At 41.1% G+C, this 8,960-nt stretch overlaps 2 non-coding genes across 2 annotated transcripts; one reads left to right on the forward strand and one right to left on the reverse strand.

Moving 5' to 3' along the window:
- Positions 1-2,359: 2,359 nt before the first annotated feature.
- On the reverse strand, positions 2,360-2,431 carry TRNAW-CCA (transfer RNA tryptophan (anticodon CCA)). The gene has a single exon. It is a non-coding gene; the product is annotated as a tRNA-Trp (tRNA).
- Positions 2,432-3,020: 589 nt separating this feature from the next.
- Positions 3,021-3,092, forward strand: TRNAD-GUC (transfer RNA aspartic acid (anticodon GUC)). The gene has a single exon. It is a non-coding gene; the product is annotated as a tRNA-Asp (tRNA).
- The last annotated feature ends 5,868 nt before the right edge of the window (positions 3,093-8,960 follow it).

The following is an 8,960-nucleotide window of genomic DNA, read 5'->3' on the forward strand; positions in this document are numbered from 1 at the left end:
AGAATAAAAACAAAACAGGCTAAAAACCTTAAAATTGGTGGTGGGTTCAAGTGTGCCTAATTTTACAGGCAGTGTAACAGAATTTGGCTACGTTCAAGGAAACTAAATCATACTGATCTGAAAACAACAACTGTACATAAAAAAGATCAGAACTTCCCAGGTGTTTTACCAGATAAGAAGTTATAAGGTGGATCCTAGGATCCTTATAGAGGGTAAAGTATAAGAGGATATGAGCTTTGTTTCAAAAGCCTCTTGTCTGCAGAGCCACAATTTTAGCTCACAGGGAACTTTTTTATATTAGCCTTCCAAACTGCTGTGGGGAAAATGTTGAAGAATATACTGGTGTAGGCTTTCATGGCTGGTATCTGTTGGGCAGTCTTGGGCTTCAGGGTTTAGTAACTGTGGTCTAGAGAACAGATTTCCTGACATTTCACTGGCAACTATGGCTGGCATCTTCAGAGGCAAAGATGCCAGCCACAGTTGCCAGTGAAATGTCAGGAAATCTGTTCTCTAGACCATGGTCACTGCCCAACAAAAATGTTGAAGCATGCTAAATTAGTGCTCTTTGGAATTGGAAATGGTTATATGAGTTTCATATCTAAGTTTAATAAAACGTTCTGCTTGTTGATTATCAAAAGAAATTAAGCAAGTACATTTTTTACAATATAGCAAGGTAGTGATAAGAAAGCCTATACCATTGATTCTCTGTTATGACTATGGTATCTTTGGAAGGGAAGAAGACTGAACTGTATTTTGCCCAAACAGTCATTTTGCATTATTAAGGCCTTGAAAATCAAAAGCTAATGAATCTTCTTGCATTTATTAGGTAGAAAAAAATAAAGCTCCATTGCTTTTGTTAGGTCTAACCACCATTATGTACAAATGTGTGTAATAAAAGTTTCTTTAATGACCAGCCGCCTTAGGGTAGAGGTTATGACAGGTAAGGTGTGTATGTGGGAGGGCCATAAACTGTTCTCCCTTTCTCTTGCACATTATTTTTTCATTCAAAACCTCCAGGAGTTTTCCACCCAATGTATAATTTCCAACTAGTACATTTCAGCTGCTTTCTGTGTAGCATTCGGTGTTGCATTTATATTTTGAAATGTTTCCAGTTTTGTTTTTAAATTAATCTTGAATGGAGGGGAGGACAAAAGATTGCAGTCCTCTCATGATCAAAAAGAAAAAAAAATCAGTACAGTTGTCTTAGTCACTAAAGGTACAACCCATGCATCATATTAAGTGCTCACACAAATAGACCACTCTGGTGAAAGTCCTTTATGAGGTCGGTTAGGGACAATAATATCCCCACAGGTTCCTTAATGCAAAAAGAATGTAATGGCTGCTGAACTACTTCCCTGTTGTCCCCACACCTGCTCCCACCCGACATGTCCTATTGTATACTAATGTGTATAAAATTGTTGTCCTGTTTACATACTTATCTAGGAGCTACGGTAGGCTCCCTTGGCAAATGTTATAGTGAGAAGATGCGCATGGAAGACTGCAGTTGGTATGTTTATTCTTCACTAAAGCTGTCAACTCTTAAATCCCAGCCATTTTTTCTAGTTTAAGAAAAGGATGCAGCTGTAATGGCCATGTTGTTGTTTATTCGTTTAGTCGCTTCCGACTCTTCGTGACTTCATGGACCAGCCCACACCAGAGCTTCCTGTCGGTCATCAACACCCCCAGCTCCCCCAGGGATGAGTCCGTCACCTCTAGAATATCATCCATCCATCTTGCCCTTGGTCGGCCCCTCTTCCTTTTGCCTTCCACTCTCCCTAGCATCAGCATCTTCTCCAGGGTGTCCTGTCTTCTCATTATGTGGCCAAAGTATTTCAGTTTTGCCTTGAATATCATTCCCTCAAGTGAGCAGTCTGGCTTTATTTCCTGGAGGATGGACTGGTTTGATCTTCTTGCAGTCCAAGGCACCCTCAGAATTTTCCTCCAACACCACAGTCCAAAAGCATCTATCTTCCTTCTCTCAGCCTTCCTTATGGTCCAGCTCTCGCAGCCATATGTTACTACGGGAACACCATTGCTTTAACTATGCGGGCCTTTGTTGTCAGTGTGATGTCTCTGCTCTGAACTATTTTATCGAGATTTGTCATTGCTCTTCTCCCAAGGATTAAGCGTCTTCTGATTTCCTGACTGCAGTCAGCATCTGCAGTAATCTTTGCACCTAGGAATACAAAGTCTTTCACTGCTTCTACATTTTCTCCCTGTAATGGCCATGAGGGGAATATAATGTAAAATCCATATTAAAGTGGCACCTTTATCAGGTTAATTATCAGTGAACAACAGTTTCCAAGAACGAAGACGTGTGGGGTAACCATGAATTTCAAACGAGAGTGGGCTAAAAAGCTGACCCCGACGTGATTCGAACACGCAGCCTTCTGATCTGGAGTCAGACGCGCTACCGTTGCGCCACGAGGTCGTTCACGTTTGTTTTGGGCAGAGCTATAGAACTGCCTGAATGCTACCGCCGCACGGTTTCAAAGCAAAGTTATGTAGTGGTTGCAAGAGCAGGAGAGACGAGAAACAGCCTTATTCAATCTCATAATTAGACATGAATATCTATTTCGAGATTCCGAATTTTCCCACCAGGGCCGGGTGAACCACTGACTTCGAGGAGCACGGGAGGTGGACTGCTCTGAAAGTATTCTCCCGTCTTTCGGCTCATGACAGAGGCTCGTATTTTACCTTTGCGTCCCCTTCCTATTTGCTTGGTTTCTGAATTCAAGCAGCCTCTTAGGGAAGCGTTCACATTTCCATGTACCCTCTACTTGCCTAGCAGGGTCGCAGACTTTTAACACAGCAGCGCAGCTTCCTCTCCCGAGCACACGCCACTCTGCGTGGCTTTAACTACTAATAGTCCGTTAGATCCTTGCTTTGTCTGTATCCAGCTACTTGCAGGATTTTAATCAAAATCGCCAGGCATACTTACATCAAATTCGAACGTCTCGGATTACAACACGACTTTTAAAAGCGATATGCTTCCCGTAAAAGAAGCAATGTCATCAGCCTCCTCGTTAGTATAGTGGTAAGTATCCCCGCCTGTCACGCGGGAGACCGGGGTTCGATTCCCCGACGGGGAGAAAATAAATGTTTTTGCCTCGTGTTGTTTCTTATCAATTTACCAACTGATCAGCTCAATGCATGATTTCAAATACTTTGCTGCCAACTAAAAGCGAGGGGACGAATTAAATTCAAGTCTCCTATTTCACAGCCAGGTGTTGCTATCGCTACACTATGCTTACTTTGTGAAACATATTTTAGTGTTAAGTTTGCTTTTCTGCCTTTTATTTATTGTGACCATGATGCTGCAACTGTGCCATGCAGATGTTAATGAAAGTCTAGATAAAGCTTCACAACTTAGTACTCTCCAGATGTGTTGGACTTCAACTGCCTGTAAAATACCACCCCAATGTCTATTGTCACATTAATATTATTGAAATTTGAAGTATTAAAGCTTCACAGCAGTTTCTTGTGTTTTCCACAAAGCAAAATTCTGCAAGGCCTTTTGGAACACTGTATTTCTTACAAACAAAAATACCTCAGAAGAATATGCATGGGGCTGGAAAGCATTGGAGAAATTTTCCTGTTTCCTCTGTCCTCTTCCTTTCTCAGGTGCCTAAGTGATGAGGTTTGGGTCTGTCACTTTACTCCAGGGTTTCTCAACCAGGGTTCTGTGGAGCCCTCGGGTTCCATGAGAGGTCACTAGGGGTTCCCTGGGAGATCATGATTTATTTAAAAAAATATTTCAACTTTGGGCAACTGCACATTGAAGAGGAAAGTTTCATTCTTTATTTTTAGTTTAAGAACACTGTTAATGCATATATACAGGCCTACCCATGAAACAAACTTAATAAGTTTGTAACTTCTGGACTATATTTGAGCCTGAATGTGCAGGGGTTCCCTGACACCTGAAAAGTATTTCAGGGGTTCCTCCAGGGTCAAAAGGTTGAGAAAGACTGCTCTACTCAATCTGGACACAATTTGTGAAGGCTCCAATACCTTTAATAAGAGTCTGCAGAGGCTGGTCAGGCTCACAACATGTTTGGTGACCAGAGAAAATGGTCAAGGAAACTTAGATTGATGGTTCAGATACAAGGAAATTTCAGGAAAGGAACTGTTTTGCCTCTGACAAGCTCCTAGTCAGTTTCACCTGTCCCTGTGGCACTAAGAAACCAGAAGCCTCCTGTTTGAGGCATGGGCATTAGTGCTTGGCTTTCTGGGGGTTCTTCTATCCCCAGCAGCAGCGAGTGCTGGCTCCCAGTGTTAGCCGCTTCTTGACACCTGCAGGGGTACCTTAACCTTCTGCCTGTCAGCGATCTCATTTATAGAGAAGGTAGCATTAGGATAGCTGGGTAGACTTCTATCCCAGGCACAGCCTCATGCATCCTTCTTCCACAGAAGCAGCTTCATTCTTTGTATTTTAGATCACCTCTGGTTTTCTCAGATTCCAAGTATAATCACAAACTTCCTACTTATTGCTCAATGTAGAATATATCCCCAAAGAGGCATTCTATCTTGAGTTTTTGTCTGCATCTAGCAATACAGTTATTTTACTCTTACTGTAGTGTATTGGATTATTGTTGTTGTTCATTGATTAAGCATGCCTTTGATCTTGTATTGTTCTCAGTGATCTGTATATGTTGTAATTCTTGTAGACTTCTTGGAGTTAGTTCATCCAGGACTTTCAGTAAAGCAAGGAGCAAAAAAAATTACTCCCAACTCTTCTGTCCCTGATCAGTAGAAATGAGTTTTATATTGCGTTTAAACATTAAGAGAGGCCTTTGTATTGATGAAAGAACACTGCAGTGGTCTCAGATAATGAACTGTCACCATTAATAAGTGTTGTCAACTTGGAGAAAGTTTGACACAAATTTTAAATGTAACATCCTCATTGTGGGCTTTTGAAATAATATTTATCCTGTATATATACTATTGTTTTATAACCTCATTGTTCTGATCATTACAAAACTGGTAAGAATTCATAGACATGACTCAGCATAGCATACTGCACCAAGTTAGTTATAAGACCTACTGGCTGCAGTCAGGCAACATACTAAACCTGACCGGCTTTAACTTTGGTTAGCAAGTTTTTTGGTGGCTTAAATTTCTGTTTAAGTGAGCCTGTTTGATTAATTTATGATTCAGTACCGTCCTTCAGGAGAGCCAGTTTGGTGCAGTGCAGGGCCAAATTAAGGCCAACTGATGCCCTAAGCACAGTCCTCTGACCATAGTGCCCCTTGATGGAAGTGAAACACTCATGCCATGAGACAGAAACAAATGGGATATCTGATGACATCTTCAGACCAAATTTTAAAACTTCAGTTATTTACCATGCCAAAGAAAATGTTCTTTTTTAACGATGCAGATTAAAGTCAAACAGGGCAGATAAGGACAAGTACAAAAACATTGACTAAAGTTGAGTGTGGCAGTGAAAGAGTTAAGGGCATGATAGCTAGGGGGAAAAAACTCTGTGGTGCCCCTCCCTTTGGTGTCCTAAGTTTCACCTTGATTCACCTCGATTGACCAGACTGTCGCCGGACAGAGTCCTGCTGGTTGCAACTCTCTTTCCATTTGTCTCGATTCCTGGCTTTTCTTCTCCAGGTTTGGCCAAAGTCCTTGACTATTGGATCTTCTCATCTCTTTGGAGGTCAGCTGATAGGTCTTTTTACTTCTCTTGGATACCATACGGCAACTGCGGTTGTCCAATGGCCATCCGACACGCACATGACATGTCCTGCCCAGCATAGCTTCCGTTTTCGATATTTGATGATGATATCATTTATTCCACTTCATGTTCTAATCTGGCTGCTTGGGATGTGGTCTTGGAGAGAAACTTTCAGCATGGATCTTTCCATAGCCCTTACTGCTCTTGAAAACTCTTCCTCTCTGCCTTTGTTAATGGCCATGTTTCACTTCCATATAGCACTGCCGATAAGACAGTCAAATTAAAAAGATTAGCATGCAGTTTTCCGTCAATCTTCTCATTCTGTAAGACTTCTCTAATGGAGTTGTATCTAGCCCATCCAGCTTTCTTTTTTCTAACCAGTTCTTCTCTTTGATCGTTGTTCATTTTGATTAGCCCAGGTGGACATAGTGTTCAACCTCTTCGTTGTAAGTATGTGCTTATTTTGCTTAATGGTTAACTGGAAGCTGGAGATCTAGCCTTCTGGAAGCAAGGCGGGTCCCTCCAGGCCCCTCATTCTCTCTCAGCCCTAGGAAAACGGAATTGGCCAAGACATTTCTGAATTAAGTGTGTTGTGCACACCCAGTTACAGAGTTTTACAGCTGTAGTGATAAAAAGCAAAGCAGGACTCAGTGCTAGCAATTATCAGGACTAGACAAGGCTTCACTTTTCATGATTCAGAAAGGCATGCTGGGCTAGCAAAGATTATTGTGGGCAGCACAGACCTTTATTCAAAATGCAGTCCTACAGAAGGCAAAGAAGTGACATGGTGCAGACTGCTGATATATCAGCTAGTCAAAGATCATTTTTCGCTGGTGAAATGCAAGAAGTAGGTTGAGTCAGCAACACCAAGGAGGAAATAAGATAAGACACACCATCTGCTGCTTTTATGCTAAAATAGGTCAATCAAGGTTGCCAACTTCTTAGCAATAGCTATGGCTTGCAGCAGCCAGTTGGTACTTTCTTTTTATTACTAATTGTTCAAGGACTGGCTTATCATGTACTTTTAAGTTTAGTATTTGTCTGTTTTTTTAAAAAGTTTTAGTATTTGTCTGGTTTTTTATTGGTCTGGGACTGTAAGTAAATGAAATAAAAATTTTAAAAAGTCAAAAAGTAGGATACGTACTTTTGATTCTGAGATAATTTGCTATATATCAGCTGAAGGGCAGTTCTGAATTGAGGGGAGTATCTTCAAAATAAGTTTCTTGCACCACAGTAAATTAGCTTTCTTTTACAGTATACAGAAATTCCATTGCTCCATTAACTGCAAAAATGGACAAACATTAAAATATAGGCATTAATTGTTAGAGCACTGCTGTGCAACCAGAATAAAATCATGTTCTTTTGACAACACTTATTAAAGGTACAGCAAAGCAGCCCTTTTCGTCCTGAGACTGATACTTGACTTGTGCAAGATTGATGTTGGGAAACAATTGTGTCTATCACAACCGTAGAGGTTGTCCATGGATCTCAGAATTAAATAAATGGTGTAAAAAGGGGAAATATCTTCTCTTGTAACAGATGCTGCTCCATACATGACTAAAGCAGCCAAGGAACTTAAACTTCTTTATCCAAAAATGATCCATATCACATGCCTTGCACATGGTTTACATAGAGTAGCCGAAGAGATTCGAAGCAACTATCCTGAGGTAGATAAGACAATTTTGAATGGGAAAAAAATGTTCATTAAAGCTCCACTTAGAGTACAAAAGTTCAAAGAAATTGCTCCTACTTTGGCTGTCCCTCCCCAACCTGTCATGACACGTTGGGGGACTTGGCTGGATGTGGCTATGTATTATTTCACAAATTATGCTTCCTTTCAGCGGATAGTTTGTCATGATCACCGTCGCGATGCTTGTGACATCGCAACGGCTCACATAACAATACAGGGAAATGGGTACCGAGTGGATTAAGGGAAAAGGCAACTAGCTAACAAAAGAGAGCAACAGGTGCTGGCAACAAAGTATCGACTCTAGCCGGAGGCGCGGAAGAGAGAGATACAACGTTGCAAAGAAGGTAATTGACAAGACCAGACCACGAGGCGCGCCCGAGCTGTCAAAAAGATTACGAACCTGATCGCCCGGCAATGAACCATCACCGGCCGGGAAAACAGTCAAGGAAACGCCCGAGGCACAGGAGGGGCTCCACGACCCCTCACCTACCGAAGACGGAACCGACGGGGCTCGAGGAGCACCAGGAGTAAGAAGGGGTGGAGCGCTGACCGGTGCAGGCTATTTAAATCCCGTTCTGGCGCACTCCACTCACTCTCAGCTTTTCTAAGGGCATGCATTCTATACTCAAATAAAACCAGAACCTAAGCCTACACTAGTGTCTGTGGTTTTACTGGGTAGCAGGCAGAGCTTGACATAGTTAAAGAATTTGACTGTTGTGAATCTTCCTTGCATCAGGATTGTGCAAGCTTCCTTTTCTGAAACCTTGCCTAGAAACTTAGTGTATATAGGATCTAACTTCAGTGGATTATCAAGAGCAATCACTCACCTTGAAACTGTAGGAATGGAACTTAGTGATTCACTGAACATTGTAAAACAAACTGAGAGTGATTTAAAGCAAGCAAAGGGGAAAGTGGCTGAAAAAATTAGTGAGTGCTGCAATCTAATCTGGGTTATTCAACACTTGGCAAAATAAGTAACATTCTAAATGGACTCCAAGCAAAATTTGAAGACTTTGAGCCAGAATTTTCTCCAGATGAGTTTGCTTTTTTTCAAATTTGTTCCTATAACCTCTTGTGATGTCGAACGGAGGTTCTCCAGATACAAGAACATACTGGTGGACGACAGAAGGAGTTTTGAGTTTGATAACCTCAAGATGCATGTGGTCATCCAATGCAATTCTGCTGTTAATGAAAACTAATCCAGGGATGACCATTTTACTCTCAAAATGTTCATTTGATTCCTTCAATACTAGCACTTCTGCACTGGAAGTGAAGAACAATAAATCTTTTAATTTGTGTGTGTGTGTAAGCACAGATTTTTAAAAATTGGGTGCTAATTTCAGAAAAATCGTAAAGTCGTATTTTTGCTTTAAAAGTCATATTTTGGGTTTAATTGGTCATATTTAAATGGTTTTAAGGTCATAAATGCTTTCATATTTCTAACATTTTTAGGTCATAGAAATCCTCGCCCTACTGATAAGCATATAAAGTATTGTAGAATGGTGGCAATGAATTGTGTGATCCTTCTTCAATATAGGTCATCCTAATGTGTTTGAAGCACAAATCCCAAAATTCCAGGAGACCAGCACAGTG

This window comes from Candoia aspera, chromosome 7 (genome assembly GCF_035149785.1).
Source record: "Candoia aspera isolate rCanAsp1 chromosome 7, rCanAsp1.hap2, whole genome shotgun sequence".
NCBI lineage: Eukaryota > Metazoa > Chordata > Lepidosauria > Squamata > Boidae > Candoia > Candoia aspera.